This window comes from Pinus tabuliformis, chromosome 8, assembly GCF_031772625.1.
Source record: "Pinus tabuliformis cultivar Carrire ecotype Pingquan chromosome 8, CPIR1, whole genome shotgun sequence".
In the NCBI taxonomy this organism is placed as follows: domain Eukaryota; kingdom Viridiplantae; phylum Streptophyta; class Pinopsida; order Pinales; family Pinaceae; genus Pinus; species Pinus tabuliformis.
Window position 1 is genome coordinate 703233714 of NC_142294.1, and position 17253 is coordinate 703250966.

General features: G+C 37.4%; 1 pseudogene; it reads left to right on the top strand.

Moving 5' to 3' along the window:
• The first annotated feature begins 814 nt into the window (after window positions 1–814).
• LOC149237558 (NAC domain-containing protein 72-like) lies at window positions 815–16044 on the top strand (annotated as a pseudogene).
• The last annotated feature ends 1209 nt before the right edge of the window (window positions 16045–17253 follow it).

The following is a 17253-nucleotide window of genomic DNA, read 5'->3' on the forward strand; positions in this document are numbered from 1 at the left end:
ATTTGATCTTTTCCCAAACATCCAAGGTAAGGTTGATTTATCTTTTCATCCAGGTGAAGAATAACCCCTCCCACACCTACCACCCATATAACATTTAAAAAAAAATAACCCTAATTTTAACAATAAAATAAAAATGAATGACCTACCTACCACCCATATAACATTTAAAAAAACTTAACCTTAATCTTATTAATAAAATAAAAACGAATGACCCACACATAGTCTTATTTACACTGATCAATCTTCATTGTATTTGATTATCTTGTGTGTAACTTAATTATTATTATTATTTTACCTTGAATTGGATGATAAACAATACCCGTGGTTTTTTATATTCTTTGTACATGGCTAAATACGTTGATCATTGGTGCTATGTATTACTAATAGTTTCAATAATTGAAATTATCATGATATTTTTATTGTATTAATGTGCAATTTGTTTATTTGTTTTTTACATTATAATGATAATAATTTTAATTTATTTATAATTATAATACTACTGAAGGTGTTCCTATGATGGATTTGGCTAGGCAGATTCAACCAATAACAAAGGTTTCGTCCTCCTCCGTCCAACAATTTTTGACCACGTGGAAAAGCATTCATTGAGCACAATTATGTTTTGTTTCGATCCTTTGGTAGGCACGGTGAATATGTAACGACGTTTCCGTGTATTTTTATTTGACTTTGCAGTCATTTTGTGAAAGTAGGCAAAAACAAGGAAAGCGGCGAGGTTGAACATGAACTAAAAACCCTTGACCCTTTAAGAAGCGCAACTTTGCATTCAGTTCACAACATATCACAAGTTTGGACATTCATGGGTGACTTGAACTGCTTACTTTCAGGCTTTCGATTTCATCCAACGGACAAAGAGTTCGTCTGCAATTATCTTAGAAGGAAGTTTCTAACTCGAAATGGAAGTCAAAGTCAAAGTCATAAACTGTTTACTTGGATGAAATTACAGATATTGATCTCTACAACTACGAGCCATCCGACTTAGCGACAAGGGAATGCTTCTAGGGCGGGGATTGACAGTGGGTTTTCTTTATGGAGGGGAATAGGAAGAAATAGCATAATGGATCACATAAGAACTAGGCTACAGAAGGTGGGTACTGGAAAACCACTGGTAAAGAACGCCTGGTTATGTCGAGAGGGGTGATTGTTGGGATGAAGAAGACTTTGGTATTCCACAGAGGGCACTCACCTCGTGTTGATTTCTGGTAGCATCAGATATGCTCTAAGTATCAAAATTTGTAGGGAGGATTAGACACATGCATTATCCAATACCCATAAATCGTTCTGGGGAACTACACCCGGAGACAGTTTTATTAAAATAATTAATAATTTTTAATGGGACCCTAAGTCTAACTTAGGAAATTAAATTAATTAATGGGTATTAATCTAAACTGTGGGTGTAACTTCTAGAACAAGACGAGGATCAAGCCAAAATGATATAAGCCATTGATTAGAAGTTAATCTGGGTCATTGGTTATCCAATAGAAATATATAAGAAGAGGCTTGAGGGGCACTTGAAGAACACACAAAGGGGAGATCATAAGTTTGATTTTCTGAAGTAGAGTAGCTGTCGGAGAGATTTTCGATAGTGATCTTTTGCAGTTAGGGGCAAGGATAGTATCCGAAGGGAAATATTTCCCAATCAGAGAATACTCAGTAGAGAAGAGAGAGAGAGAGATCCAGTAAAGGTTGCACAGAGCCAGAGAGGCTGACACATAGCCACAAAAGGCGACACAGAGGTAGCGTAGAAACCAAGAGGGAATCCAAAAATTTGCTGAAGGAATCGATTCCAGAAGCTAGAAGCCGGGGTGTGAGATTGGTAGCTACAAATCAATCAGTTGAAGGAGTGACACTGTCCCTAGAGGGTGTGATGCTGGGCTGACAAAGTGACTACGCAGAGGCAGCTAAGGGCAGTTCATTCAGTGGCTAGATCAACCAGTGTTTCCAGTGATAGTCTGAGGTAGCCTCACTTATCTCTATTTCAATGATATTCTCTATAACTGGATTGCAGGGAATGCATCCAGATATTGTATTCAGAAATTACTACTGCATGATAATAAAGCCCTCAAAATTGTTGCACCAGTTTTCCCGCATTGGGTTTTTTCGGGGACATTTGTCCAAAAATAACAATGTAGATGTGTTGTGTATTTATTTCTTGTTCAATTTATTATTTCCGTATTTTATTTAAATGGTGAAGGCTACAATGTATTCATTTTAGTGCTTATTGTAGAAAATAATAAATAATTTGGTTCAGTAATTAAAAAATAAGAGAAACATAATCAGTTGCTACAGTAGGAATTTGGGCATCCAAATTTTCACATGGTATTAGAGCTACGGGTGAAATAAGAGAGAAGTGTCACAAGAAACCAGTGCTAAGGGAGAAAGGGAGTTAAAAATTCCCACAGAAGCAAAAATTCGAATCCCTAGAGGGGTTGCATAGTTTAGGCCAAGAGGGCTAGATTTTCTGTGGTAAATCTCTCTTTGAGTGAGTCGACAAAGAGGTAGGATTTCCAGATCGAGATTTGTCAGTGGCAAAGGGAGAAACATAGAAAAAACTTCAGCGAAGAGGGGTTTTTGACGTAGTTTTCTACAAGCAGTTGCTGGGCAGAAAGATGTTAGAAGGAAGAAGAGAGACACTTGAGGTAATTTCTTCCTCAGAGAATTCCTAGCTAGGGAATTCAAATTCTTATTTGATGAGAAGCAACCAGAGAGAGGAGGTCATTCAACATTTCAATTGGAAGAGATGGCAGCCAGTGGACTCATAGGTCAGGATAGGATGGATGGGGCATCTAACTATGTGATCTGGAAGGCAAGGATGTCATGCCTTTTGGGTGAGCATTTTCTCAAAGTCTACGTTGGTAGCGTGGTAGCTGAGTCCACAGATCTAAATCCGCTCAAGAAGTACAAGGGAGAAATGGCGAAGACAAAGAGAATGATCCTTGACAGAGTAAAGGATCATATAGTCTGTCACATTGCTGGCAGAGACACTGCCAAGGAGATCTGGGATGAATTGTCGACGTTGTATCAAGGATCTTCTGAGCAACGTAAGATGTGCTTAAAGCAGAAGATGAGATCTTTGTAGATGCAGAAGGGGGAGCGTATTGATACATTCCTCACTAAGCTTCAAGAGACCCGAGATGAGTTGAAAGATATGGGGTCAACACCTCAAGGTTTCGAGATGGTAAGACTAGCCCTAAATTTAGTATATGAGTAGTGGCAAGTCTTTGTCCAAAGCATCCTGGATAGAGCGACTTTGCCAAACTGGGACGAAATGTGGGTAGCTCTTAAGCAAGAGGAGATGAGGAGATACTTGGTCAAGTGTAAACTTTACGGAAGAAGAAACAGAGGGTCGAAGCCCAAGGAGGAGGAAGACAATGTAGCCCTCGCATCCAAGGGACATCAGGAGCAATGAAAGAAGAAGAAAGATGTTTTGAAGACCAAATGCTTCAGGTGCGGTGAATTAGGTCACTACGATAATGTAGAAATGATCTATTCGTTGTCTCATGGTCGATGATTGTTCGTTGTATTTGTTGGAAGACCACAATGGAAGGCCATGGCCTGAACTGTGCATTCGAAGTGTAAAATTCCAAGTGCCAAAATTGAATGCTTAGAATGGTTAAGGTATGTTGTTTCCCGAAGACCATGCGATGAATATCACTTGCCTTTATGTGCTATGCGTGTTGGTTCTTTTAAAAGGCCTTGATATATAATACACCATAAGACATTCTATTTGGCATGTTGAAAATGTTCTGCCATATCATATATGAGTTTTTTAAAAAGATGTTCGTGGTATATTATATATGAGTTTTTTTCAAAAGGTGGGTGTGGTATATTATATATGAGTTTTTTAAAAGGAGGTCATGGTATATTATATATGAGTTTTTTAAAAATAGTTTGTTATATTTGAGGAAATATATATCTATATATATATATATATATATATATATATATATATATATATATATAAAGTCGAAAGCATGAATGGTTGGTATGTCATATAAATTATGGAGGTATATTAATAAAATTTTGAAGATATAGCCATTTAATTTTATTATAAATATATTAATTTTTTGTTTCAACCACTGTAATTTTGAGGTTATATTATACTGTATTATGCATTCATTCATATCCATTGTGGGTGTAGTTATTTATGGAAAAGAGAACTATCATGAGTGGTCCTAGAAGATAAAACACACCTTAATTTTTAATGAGTTGTGGAAAGGGGTTTGTGAAGGAGAAGGAGACAATGCACCTGAAAAACCCACTTTAGACAAGGAGCTTGCCATTTTGGAAAACAAGAACAACAAGGCCTATGCCTTGATTGCAACATCTATAAATAAAGAGGCGAGTCATCATATTTAACCATTTTCAAATGTGCCTTTGAAGCCTTACTGAAGTCGAAGGAACTATACGACTCACACTCTGAACTTGAATTTGTTCAATTGATGATTAAGTTGTTTAATCTTGAATATAAAAATGATTACCCTCTTTCCTTAGCATCAGAAGTAAGATCCATTATGCATGACATAAAATTCCATGGTGTTGAAATAGATATTCCTCTCATAGTGTATGTTAGGGAACTATATCCCACCTATTCACATTATCTTGAGTCATTGCAAACAAGTGGAAAACTTAAGGAGATTACCTTTGACTCCCTTGAGAAGAAGTTTGCTGAGAGAGAGAAGGATTTTGGGAAGAATACAACTCCTCAATCTACTAAATAAGTTGTGTGCCTTGCACAAAAAGAGAAGAATCACGCACAAGATGCTTCTAGAGGAAGAGGTGGCCGAAGAGGAAGAAATAATTTTAGAGGCAAGGGGGGCAAACATTTCCAAAGAGAAAGGTCTAATCTTCATTACATACGATGTAATAGATATGGACATGATGCTTCCACATGTAAGTTTCCTTGGGACAAAATCGAGCAGGAAAGAGATGAAGGAAAAGGTAAAATACCTAACAAAGGGAAAGGTAAAGCACCTATATCCACTGATTGTGTTGTGGGACATTGCAACATTGGAGTAACTGAAGACTTATTCAATGTTTCACTTGATTCATGGAAAGATGCTTGGTTGCTTGATTCATGAGAAACTTTCCACATGACTTTCAGAAGAGATTTCTTTGAAGAATTCACTGATAATGTTGATGGAGCAGTATATTTTGCAGACAAGTCAAAACTCAAGCCATCAGGGCTTGGCACCATTAGGCTCAAATTTCCTGGGCTTCTAGACTTTCTTATACATGATTTTTTATACCTCCTGGAGTTGAGGAGAAACTTGCTTTCCTTGGTCCACATCTACCAACAAGGGCACTCCATTCATATATTTGAGGGAAAAGTTGAGGTCATAAAAGCATCGGACCACTCATTTGTCATGACCGGGATAGAAGAAGTAAGACTTATGAAGCTACAAGGAACCTCTACTCATGCAAAAAAATGTTCATACAAGTCTCAAAATGATGAACGTACATTTCCATAAAGTCTTTTATGGGATGCTAGATTTGGACACTTGAACTATGAAAACCTCCCTTTGTTGAAGAAAAATGGTCTTACTGGTTTGCCTAAATTCCTAGGAAACTTAAGCAATGTTATGCTTGTATCTTAGGAAATAACAACAAGCAATATTTTCATGATTCTCATTCTAGCGCACATTGAAAATTTGAACTCATTCTAGAGCACAACAAACAATATTCTTTTGAAGCACTCTCTCCCCTGCATGAAGCTCCTGACAATGATGACACTTTTAGTGATGTGATTAAAAGAATTGAGAGACTAAATCTTGATTCAGCCCCAACTCAGTCCACTGAATAACCTGGGCCATCTTAGAAAAGTCCTCCAAAATGGTTGACAAAGACACTTGAAAGTGTTCATCCTGATGAGGTTGGAAAGATAGGAACAAGAAGCTCAAAAAGACAAAATGGAGGCGATGTAGAAAATCTTGATTCACCGGTTGATATGGATGTTTCTTATGATTGTGAATTGAATTTGTCAACATATTTCAAACCAACTTCCTTCAAAGAAGTTGCTTCTAATGATGAATGGAAAGAAGTGATGCTAAAAAAATATGATGCTTTGATAAAGAATGACACCTAGAAGCTGGTTGATCCTCCATTGGGAACCAAACCAACAGGTTGCAAGAGGGTCTTCAAGAACAAGTATAAAGCAAATGGCTAACTTGACAAGCACAAAGTCAGGTTTGTGGAAAAATATTTTGCATAGAAGGAAGGGGTAGATTAAGAGGAGACTTTTTCCCCCACAACAAAATGGGCTACCATCCACACACTCTTTGCCTTGGTAGCTCAGAATGATTGGAAAGTCCATCAAATGTATGTAAAAACTGCTTTCTTGAATGGATATATGAAAGAGAACGGTTTTATGTCCCAACTAGAAGGATTTGTTGTGAAGGGACATGCACATAACGTATGCAAGCTTGTAAAATCCTTTTATGGCCTCATGCAAGAATCACAAGCCTGGTACGAGAAGTTAATTGAGCATCTTCTAAAACTTAATTTCAAACATTATGATCTTGATGATGCAAATTTGTTTGTCAAGAAAGTTGGCAAAACAATTGTATATCTTATGGTGTATGTAGATTATCTTTTGATGATAGGGAACAATGAAAAATACATTGCATCCATAAATAAGGAATTGAGGAAAGGTTTCGAAATGACATATTTGGGCTATGTTCACTACTAGCTTGGTATTGAAGTAACCCAACATCCAAAGTTTATATTCCTCTCTCAAAAGAAGTACATTGGAGATATGTTGAATAGTTTTGGCATGGCTGAGTGAAATCCTTTGACTACTCCAATGAAATAGAACTTAAATCTCACATCCACTGAAGGAAAACAATTTGAGGATGCAATGAAGTATAGAAAGCTTGTAGGAATTCTAATCTACCTGACTACTAGCAGACCAAACATTTCATTTGCTATTGGAATCCTCTCTAGGTTTATCCAAAATCCTTGTGAGGGACATTGGTTTGCTGCAAAAAGAGTTCTAAAGTACTTGAAGGGAACTCAAGACTTTGGACTCAAGTATACATAGGTGGATGATTCAACTTGATTGGATACGCTGATTTAGATTTTGATGGTGATAAAGAAAACGAGGTATCTAATTTAGGTTATGTTATGAGTCTTGGACTAGGAGCTGTCTCCTATAGATCACATAAACAATCAGTTCTAGCAGATCCAAAACTGAGGCGAAATATGTGGCAACAACTGAAGAGACAAAGGAAATTGTGTGGCTCAGGAAAATTCTAGAAGATTTGAAGGAGAAACAAGTGCATTCAACTCCTTTTTTAATTGACAACACTTCTGCAATAAAGTTGGTCAAGAACCCAAAATTCCATGATAGAACGAAGCATATCAATACGAAATACCATTTGATTCAACATCATGTTGAGGCCAAAACAATCCACCTACGACATTGTTCCACAAATGAGAAGATTGCAGACATCTTCACCAAAGCGCTTGGAAAGGAAACATATGAAAGATTCATAATTATGCTTAGAGTCCTATGTAAATATTGTAAATAGAAAAATAAGAGAAGTTGGAAGATGAAGAGACATTGGGAGATGAAACCCAATAGTCTCCCTCTCCTTGTATATAGTCATATCCTATCTTAATGAAAATGCAAGTTATTTGTTGAGTTACTCCTGGCCTGACAATTAGTGAATCCCCCAGAACAACAATATCAAAAACTTTCATAGCCTTGGATAGGAACAATCCCTGCAGTAAGCTATGCATCTCATCCTGATTGTTGGTTATATGCCCAATCCCAATAATTACCTTGTTCAATTTTCCCATATGGGTTATAGAGAACCTCCCCCCCTTCCTGCCTACCATAAAGGATACATCTTTAAAAGTAAAGTAAAAAAAAAAAAACAACAACAACAACAACAACAACAACATTTAAATATATTTTTTTAATAAGAACAAGAATATCATTTCTATTAATTCAAATATGCATAAGAAGTACATTTGTTACATGAGAAGAGTCCGATTTTTTTTTTGTATTTCAGCAAGATAGTGTTTTTGAGACCATGATTTATTTAAGGACCCTTATCCCCAAAATTTGCAAGTTTTTTCCTAGATATTTGACTATGACTATAAATAATATACACCAAAAAAAATTGTAGAATTAAACAACTTTTATAGAGATACATTCATGAATTATAGAAATAAGGGCTATCTTGTTCCTAGACTGCTTCCTAGTGAGATGATTCTATGGCAGTCGAATTTGGAACTTGTTGAGCAATTGTTGGTTGATCTATTATAGAATGAGCTAGTTGATATGGACCTCTATGCACTTGGAACTAGATATTTTCTACTTGTTGATGAAATAAGACCAACTTGTCCTCATTTCTCCAAATGATGCATCTTTGTTCTAATAAGATATCCATTATTGTCATTATGCTTGAGACACATTTGTTGTGATTCATTTCCAGAGAGTAAATTTCCTCTTGAAGTTGATTTACTCTTTCTCAGAGAATTTTATTTGTTGTGTCTTTTGAATTAGCCATTGGGGGCCAAGATTTAAATCCTGTGTAAATTTGTCTCTCTACAGAAGCAGAAAGAATCATAAGGCTTCCAAATACAAAAAGAGGAGACATGAATTACCATTGAAACCACACCATGCTAGAGATAATACTATGTAGATGAAAGTTATCCAAAGGGGCGTTGTTGACCTCTAAGAAACATCCTCCTAGCAATTTGAAGGATCTCGGGACCATCAGATTCAAAGGGTATATTTTCTTTCCTTAAGAAGTATTCTAAGAATTTTTTTTTTTTCCTTTCAACACCCGTAGGAAGGCCCACCTAAAAGAGCCTCACGCCAAGTCAACCCAATTGTTGGGACCTAACCTTAATGGACCCAAGCATAATTGAACCCGCACCTCATGACAGGGGACCAATGACTTTGCTAGAGGGGCTTCAATCAACTGGGCTACCAATCAAGACTAGAAACAACTGTCCCTGTCCACCAAATGACTAAACATAGGGCACCATTGGTGGCAATTATTTACACCTTGACTTCCTCTAAATACTAAGTGCTCATCACTACTACAATTTAGACAAAACAAATTGGGATTAACATGCAAGGAGACTCATAAACTAATTGTAAAATTTGCAAAATGATATGCTTTTTTCCCAAACAAAGAAATCTCTCGTAGCGACTAGAGCATAGGCCAAACAAATCACACCCGAATGGGAATCTATCTCATCACTTTAATGATCTTGAGGGCATCTTCCACTGAAAGGTCATATCTTAGAATGATTTTTTCACTTCCTCCATACGAACTCTGCTACTGTGGAGCGGTATTGAGCATTCCCTCCTATAGCGAGCACCCTATCAAATTCCATCATGGTTTCCTTAATCGTGCTTAAGGGTCAACATAACTTCATGGGGTTGTACCTCCTCACCGTGCCAACTTGATTTATCATATCCATTACGTGCTGGAGTGATTTTTTAGAGAAATTAGAATGGAAACCAAGTTTTTCAAGAGGGGGAATACATGCATGGGTGCATGGGAGAGATGTTGCAACTTTCCGTTTGGCCCTCTCTTACTTGGGGAGAATCTCCTTTAAATTATTTTTTGTTTTCATGGGATTGTACATAGTTTCTCAAAGGGTTTCCCCCTTAATACTCCTATAGGAAACCAAACTCCTTTATTTTAGAACAAGCTTGCTAGATGATTGTGCTACTTAAGGATGTAGATTTCATAATTTTCTATTTTTTATAGAAGTTTTTTTACATTTTTTTATTATGTCTTTCAGGTATATATTTTTTGGAAGCAAAGCTTTTCTTAAATTTTATAAGACTATTTGAAAATCCAACAAATCTTTTCTGAAATTTTATAAGGCTATTTGAGAATCCCTCAAGATTGTCAAACATTGAATTCCTTGCTCAATTGCTAGTGTCAATCCCTAGCAAAGAGCATAGGATTTAACCTAATTATTTGATATTTTCCCAAACATCCAAGATAAGGTTGATTTATCTTTTCATCCAGGTGACGAATAATCCCTCCCACAGCTACCACCCATATAACATTTAAAAAAAATTAACCCTAATTTTATGATAAAATAAAAATGAATGACCTACCTAGCACCCATATAACATTTAAAAAAACTTAACCTTAATCTTATTAATAAAATAAAAATGAATAGCCCACACATAGTCTTATTTACACTGATCAATCTTCATTGTATTTGATTATTTAATAATTATTATTATTTTACCTTGAGTTAGATGATAAACAAAACCCGTGGTTTTTTATATTCTTTGTACATGGCTAAATACGTTGATCATTGGTGCTATGTGTTATGAATAGTTTTAAATTGAAATTATTATGATATTTTTATTGTATTAATGTGAAATTTGTTTGTTTGTTTTTTACATTATAATGATAATAATTTTAATTTATTTATAATTATAGTACTACTGAAGGTGTTCCTATGATGGATTTAGCTAGGCAAATTCAACCAATAACAAGAGTTTCGTCCTTCTCCATCCAATAATTTTTGACCACGTGGAAAAGCATTCACTGAGTGCAATTATGTTTTGTTTCGATCCTTTGGTAGGCATGGTGAATATGTAGAGACATTTTCGGGTATTTTTATTTGACTTTGAAGTCATTTTGTGAAAGGAGGAAACAACAAGGAAAGCTGTGGGGTTGAACATGAACTAAAAATCCTTGACCCTTCAAGAAGCACAACTCTGCATTCAGTTCACAACATATCACAAGTCTGGACATTCATGAGTGACTTGAACTGCTTACTTTCAGGCTTTCGATTTCATCCAATGGACAAAGAGTTCATCTGCAATTATCTTAGAAGGAAGTTTCTAACTCGAAATGGAAGTAAAAGTCAAACTCAAAAACCGTTTACTTGAATGAAATTACAGATATTGATCTCTACAAGTACGAGCCATCCGACTTAGCAACAAGGGAATGCTTCTAGGGCAGGGATTGACAATGAGTTTTCTTTATGGAGGGGGATAGGAAGAAATACCATAATGGATCACGAAAGAACTAGGCTACTGAAGGTGGGTACTGGAAAACCACTGGTAAAGAATGCCCAGTTATGTCAAGAGGGGTGATTGTTGGGATGAAGAGGACTTTGGTATTCCACAGAGGGCACTCACCTCGTGTTGATTTCTGGTAGCATCAGATGTGCACTAAGTATCAAAATTTGTAGGGAGGATTAGACACATGCATTCTCCAATACCCATAAACTGTTTTGGGAAATTACACCCGGAGACAGTTTTATTAAAATAATTAATTATTTTTAATGGGACTATAAGTCTAAACTTAGGAAATTAAAATAATTAATGGGTATTAATCTAAACTGTGGGTGTAACTTCTAGAACAAGATGAGGATCAAGCCAAAATGTTCTAAGCGATTGATTAGAAGTTAATTTGGGTCATTGGTTGTCCAATAGAAATATATAAGAAGAGGCTTGATGGGCACTTGAAGAACACACAAAGGGGAGATCATAAGTTTGATTTTCTGAATCAGAACAGCTGCCGGAGAGATTTTCGATAGTGATCTTTTGCAGTTAGGGGCAGGGATAGTATCTGAAGGGAAATATTTCCCAGTTGGAGAATACTCAGCAGAGAAGAGAGAGAGAGAGAGATCCAGCAGAGGATTCACAGAGCCAGAGAGGCTGACACATATCCACATAGGGTGACATAGAGGCAGCGCAAAAGCCAAGAGGGAATCCGAAAATTTGCTGAAGGAATCATCTGCAGAAGCCAGAAGCCGGGGTGTGAGATCGGTAGCTGCAAATCGAAATTCCTGGGCAGCAAATCAATTAGTTGAAGGGGTGACGCTGTCCCTAGAGGGTGTGATGCTGGGCTGACGCAGTGACTACGTAGAGGTAGCTAGGGGTAGTTCATTCAGAAGCTAGATCAGCCAGTATTTCCAGTGATAGTCTGAGGTAACCTCACTTATCTCTATGTCAATGATATTCTCTATAACTGGATTGCAAGGAATGCATCGAGACATTGTATTCAGAAATTACTACTGCATAATGATAAAACCCTCAAAACTGTTGCACCAGTTTTCCCGCATTGGGTTTTTTCGGGGACATTTGTCCAAAAATAACAGTGTATATGTGTTGTGTATTTATTTCTTGTTCAAATTTTTTATTTCCATATTTTATTTGAATGGCGAAGGCTACAATGTATTCATTTAAGTGCTTATTGTAGAAAACAATAAATAATTTGGTTCAATAATTAACAAATAGGAGAAACATAATCAGTTGCTACAGTAGGAATTTGGGCATCCAAATTTTCACATGGTATCAAAGCTGCATGTGAAATAAGAGAGAAGTGTCAGAAGAGACCAGCGCCAAGGGAGAAAGGGAGTTTGAAATTCCTGCAGAAGCAAAAATTCGAATCCCTAGAGGGATTGCATAGTTTAGGCCAGGAGGGCTATATTTTTCGTGGTAAATCTCTCTTTGAGTGAGTCGATAGAGAGGTAGGATTTCCATATTGAGATTTGTCAGTGGCGAAGGGAGAAACGCAGAAAAATCTTCAGTGAAGAGGGGTTTCTGGCGTGACACAGTTTTCTGCAAGCAGTTGCTCGGCAGAAAGACGTCAGAAGGAAGAAGAGAGACACTTGAGGGAATTTCTTCCTCAGAGAATTCCTAGCTAGGGAATTCAAATTCTTATTTGCTGAGAAGCCACTAGAGAGAGGAGGTCATTCGACATTTCGATTGGAAGAGATGGAAGCCAGTGGACTCAGAGATCAGGATAGGATGGATGGGGCATCTAACTATGTGATCTGGAAGGCAAGGATGTCATGCCTTTTGGATGAGAATTTTCTCAAGGTCTATGTCGACAGCGTGGTAGCTGAGTCCACAGATCCAAATCTGCTCAAGAATTACAAGGGAGAAATGGCAAAGACAAAGAGAATGATCCTCGACAGAGTAAAGGATCATATAGTTTGTCACATTGCTGGCAGAGACACTGCCAAAGAGATCTGGGATGAATTGTCGACGTTGTATCAAGGATCTTCTGAGCAACATAAGATGTACTTAGAGCAAAAGATGAGATCTTTGTAGATGCAGAAGGGGGAGTGTATTGATCCATTCCTCACTAAGCTTCAGGAGACTTGAGATCAGCTGGAAGCTGTGGGGTCAACACCTCAAGGTTTTGAGATGGTAAGACTGGCCCTAAATTTAGTATATGAGGAGTGGCAAGTCTTTATCCAAAGCATCCTGGATAGAGTGACTTTTCCAAACTGGGACGCAATGTGGGTAGCTCTTAAGAAAGAGGAGATGAGGAGATACTTGGTCAAGTGTAAACTTGACGGAAGAAGAAACAGTGGGTCGAAGCCCAAGGAGGAGGAAGACAATGTAGCCATGGCATCCAAGGGACATCAGGAGCAATGAAAGAAGAAGAAAGATGTTTCGAAGACCAAATGCTTCAGGTGTGGTGAATTAGGTCACTACGAAACACAATGTCCTCCCAGGAAGAAGGACAAAGATGAGAAGCATGATCCGAAGGTTGCAACTATGAGGATCGAGGAGGAGGAGTTCGCCATGACAACCCAGGCATCTCCAAGAGGGAGGTGGGGTGATTTAGAGTTGTTGTTTGAAATTACTACAGATGGGCAGGATCCTTAAGGAGCCCACCTATTAGATCAATTCCTTGCTATGGGAGCCCAGAATAGAAGTAGCAGGATGGACCAGTGTCAGTTGGTGCAGAGGAGTGCCGGAGTGATAGTTGTAGTGGCTAGGAGTGCCAGAGATTGAGCAACACAAAGCTAGAGTTGGAAGCAATGCAGATGGCACAGAGCAGAGTCAGCAATAGCGCAAAGGCTTCAAAGGGTCAACATGAAGACTAACAGGAGTCAGAACGCCAGCAACGAGATGCATCATACTAAACACCAGTTCAGTAATTTGGGATTCTTTTCCGTTGTTGATGTAGTAGCAACACGAATTGTTGAAGGTTGCAATGCAGATGCAATATTGGCAATGGAAGTGCCAACAACAACACATATGCAAAATTGAGAGGGAGTTACAGTACAAATTCAGTGTTGATAGTGGCAGGGTCAGAAATAGTACAAATGCAACATTTGTGCAATAGTTGGTGGATAGGATGTTAGACATCAGGAGCGCAAAAGAAAATGTTATAGAACAGAGTGATGCTTTAGTAGGGTGCATTGCTAGAGCACTTTCCTCGTTAAGAGAGAGTGTTGATTTCTGGTACAATAAGATGTGCTCTAAGTCTCAAAATTTGTAGGGAGGCTTAAACATATGCATTCTCCAATACCCAGAAACCGTTTTGGGAAATTCCACACAGAGACAGTTTTATTAAAATAATTAATTTTTTTTAATGGGACCCTAAGTCTAAACTTAGGAAATTAAAATAATTAATGGGTATTAATCTAAAATGTGGGTGTAACTTCTAGAAGAAGACGAGGATCAAGCCAAAATGATCTAAGCCATTGATTAGAAGTTAATCTCGATCGTCGGTTGTACAACAAAAAGATATAAGAATAGGCTTGAGGGGCACTTGGAGAACACACAAAGGGGAGATAAGAAGTTTGATTTTCTGAAGCAGAGTAGCTACCAGAGAGATTTTCGATAGTGATCTTTTGCAGTGAGGGGTAGGGATAGTATCCGAAGGGAAATATTTCCCAGTTGGAGAATAATCAACAGGGAAGAGAGAGAGAGATCCAACAAAGGCTACCCAGAGCTAGAGAGGCTGATGTAGAGCCACACATAGGCAGCGCACAAGCCAAGAGGGAGTCCAAAATTTTTCTAAAGGAATCGATTGCAGAAGCCGGGGTGTGAGACCAAGAAGTGAACATAGAAATTCCTGGGTAGAAAATTGATCAGCTGAAGGGGTGACGCTGTCCCTAGAGGGTGTGACGCTGGGTTGACGCAGTGACTGTGCAGAGGCAGCGAATAACAGTTCATTCAGTGGCTGGATCAACTAGGATTTCCAGTGATAGTGTGAGGTAACCTCACTTATCTCTCTGTTAGTGATATTCTTTGTAACTAGATTTTCAGGAAGGCATCCAAAGATTGTATTCACAAATTACTACTGCATAATAATAAAACCCTCAGAACTACTACACTAGTTTTCCCGCATTGCGTTTTTTCAGGGACATTTGTCCAAAAATAACTGTGTAAATGTGTTGTGTATTTCTTTCTTGTTCAGTTTCTTGTTTCCGTATTTTATTTAAATGGTGAAGGTTGCAGTGTATTCATTTCAGTGTTTACTGTAGGAAACAATAAATAATGTGGTTCAATAATTAAAAAATACGAGAAACGTAATTAGTTGCTGTAGTAGGAATCTGGGCATCCAAATTTTCACACCTCGTGCAAAGCGTACTAGCTGGGTCATGCATGAGTACATGCTTGTTGATGATGAGGCTAGGGAGTCTTCTTTGTTGGAAATGGATCATTTGGTTCTCTGTCGAGTATTCCTAAAAGGTGGCTTTGGTGCAAAAACTTGGGAACAACTTGGAGGTTTACTTTCAAGAGAAGATTCAAGATCAACAGATAATCAGTCTGCATTTATGACAGAAAACAAACAATATGATGATGTTATACTCCCATCTTCAAGGGAGGGTGAGGTAGAAGAGACATATTCACCGCTAAAGCCCCTTACTTCCACTTCAGAGGAAAACACCATTCCCTGGGATGAATATCATCTTTCCAAGTTCTTGCTGGAATGTCTTAATGAGCCAGATAATGAACATACTGCTTCTGATTCACTGCAAATTCCAGTTGGGGCTGATGAATGGTCTGATTTAATTAATGATCCTTTTGCTGAAGTGAAGGGCGTCAACACTCTTGCTAATGAAGTAAACATTTTGATCAGAAATGATACACACGAACAAAGTTCAGCTGATCAGAAATTACATACAAAAAGGAATGTTCACAGGGTTGATTATATGGATGGAGCAGACATTAATAAGCAATCAAATTTCGAGGCATTATTTTCTCCAACTTATTTAGGTGGAGACTTTTTGGAGTTGAATGATCTAATTTCACCACTTGAGTCATATTTCGTTCTCTAGGTCAATATCTATGATATACAAGGCTATCACATTAGTAGCCTAAATATGGTTGGAAGTGAATTCAAATATGATGTATCAAGTTCCTTGCTTGTTCGCTATTTAGTTATTTACCTACTTATTTTACTATCAATTGTCTTACTCTTTGTATAACCAAATGTTGCAACAACAAATTTCTATCAACAAGTAATCAATCATTGAAGTAGAAGGTTTCTCTTCCTAACCCAACAATTTTTGTGCTTTTCTTGTGAATATTAGCCTCATTCCTGAAGTAGTGTCAACGAGACTAGTGGAATCTTGCAGGAGAACCCATTGTGTGACCTGGGGAATGAGTCGTTGTCCTTGGATGAAGATTGATCTTGATCTTCATATAATATTTATTTTATTAGAAATAAGAGTTTTTATGTTTAGTGATTTAATTTTTCAAAATAATCAAGTTCCACATCTGCTATTCCTTTGGAGTACCTTTGCACCTTTAGGGGCAATTGCTAGTTTATTTATAATTATTAATTTTACTTTTAGTAATATAAATTCGAAAATTTAATATACTCATATTATTGTAAGCGAATATAATTTAAATATTTATAGTTAGTAAATTTTTTTATTCTTTATTTGTTTATTTTAAGCTATATTTTATTTAATTTTCAAAATATTAGTAGATATTTATTTTCATTTTTCTTTAGAGATGAGATGTCTCTTTGTTAACATGAGGAGTCAGGCTCGAGCCACCACACGTATGGGGTATGGGACAATTGTGAAGCCTTGGAGAGTATGTAGGAGGGTGACCTCAAGTGGTGTGACGGGGGAGTTATGGCAAGAAATGGGAAAGACAATGCACAATTCCTCAGTATTGATTACCTCAATCGAAAATAATTACAACTATATGTGGCAAGGGTACAAGTCTTTACGTAGCTTAGGCATGGATAACAATTTAGAACAATTTGGCTTAAGATCCTTCGACCCTCACATTTTTATCTATAGATAGGATGATATGGGAATAATGGAAGGTAAAATGATGGAGTGAGGTGGTGGAAACCACAACCTACAATGATTTGATGGTAAAGTTGATGTGGAGGAATTTTCAATTAGAAACATTGGGGTTTGGATTCATGGGGCTAGCCACCCAATTCAACCTACTTAAGTGATGGTGATCATGACCATCCTATGTTTAGTCTTAAGTTATGTTCTTGTTACAAGCCTTTAGGAAAGAGG